Consider the following 1,564-nt stretch of genomic DNA (forward strand, 5'->3'; position numbering starts at 1 on the left):
GGATATCTGGTTGGCATGGACTGGTTGGACCAAAGGGCCTGTTTCCATGCTGTACATCTCTATGACTCTAACTGGAGGGCATAGGTTTAGGGTGAGAGGGGAAAGATTTAAAGGACACCTAAGGGGCAACCTTTTCACGCAGAAGGTGGTGCATGTAAGGAGTGAGCTGCCAGAGGATGTGGTGGAGGCTAGTACAATTACAACATTTGAAAGGCATCTGGATGGGGACATGAATAGGAAGGGTGTAGAGGGAGATGGACCAAATGCTGGCCAATCAGACCAGATTTATCTCGGATAACTGGTCAGTATGGATGAGTTGGACTGAAGGGTCTGTTTCTGTGCTGTACATCTCTATGGTTCAATGACTTTGAAGGATATAATTTTGCAAGAACGAAATGACAATATTATTGTGCCCAGGAGGTTTAAATGTTTCAGGAGTCCAAAGAGCAGTCAGAAAATGATTGTTCATGATGGAGTACTGAGAGTCTTGTACATCAAACATGACAAAAGATTTTGCAACAAAGTTTTCTTGATCCACACCACTTCAGTGAGAGAATCCAACCCAGATATGAATAATGGTATAACTGTGTGATTCTCAGTGCGAGAAGCTGTGAACGTTTGGCCCAGTTAGTCATACTTGTGCTTCACAGATGGTTGTGCTACTCTGCAACTTGGAAATGGATAGCTTGTTATGGTACTGTCGGGGTTGGTTACCTCAGTTGGCTCTGTGGCTGGTTTCTGGTGCAGAGTGAAGGCAACAGTGTGGATTCAGTTCCCATACTGGATGAGATGCTGTGAAGGACACCCCTTTGGGGTGTGGTGACTCTCAGGTTAAACCATCACCAGTTTATTCTCTCTCATGACAAAGTGGACATGTGATGCCTTAATCATTTATTTGGGAGAGTTGCACTGTTTGTACAGATGAGGTCCATCCATTGATTAAAGTGCATTCCAAAGGTTTCTTATGACCCCAGCTGATGTAACTATTGAACAAGTCTGATCCAGAATGTAATCTCATTTGACAAATTATTTATTTTTATTTTTGTTGATGTGATGGTCAGTCACTGAAACATTTTCATGAAGCTGCTGAGTTTTTTCAACAGCAGGACAGAAGTTTATTACAAAAAGAGGAAAGCAAATGAAAAACTTTCAAGATATAGAAGACAGTTTAGAAAAGTCGTCGCTGTGTAACTCAGTTTTCAACCGACCTTTGAACATTACCCATTCACGGAAATATATGGTTAGAGAAATTACCCCAGCATTAAACCTTCTGATGAACTAACTCTACCCATGATTTGGAGACGCCGGTGTTGGACTGGGGTGTACAACCTGGTATTGTGTGATTTTTAACTAACTCTACCCAGTAGCTGTCCTATCAACTGTGGAGTTTTCACACATGAGTACCCACAGAAAAGAGAGCTCTGACTCTAACAAGCATCTAACAACTTGTAGAGTTCTATTCGAACTGTTTTGGAAGCTACATCAACAGAATTTTTCAATTGAAGTGACTTTTCATTGCTCCTTTAAATATATTAATGTGTCCTGACAATTACATATACTTTGG

The sequence above is a fragment of the Chiloscyllium plagiosum genome, chromosome 15 (assembly GCF_004010195.1).
Source record: "Chiloscyllium plagiosum isolate BGI_BamShark_2017 chromosome 15, ASM401019v2, whole genome shotgun sequence".
In the NCBI taxonomy this organism is placed as follows: Eukaryota; Metazoa; Chordata; class Chondrichthyes; order Orectolobiformes; family Hemiscylliidae; genus Chiloscyllium; species Chiloscyllium plagiosum.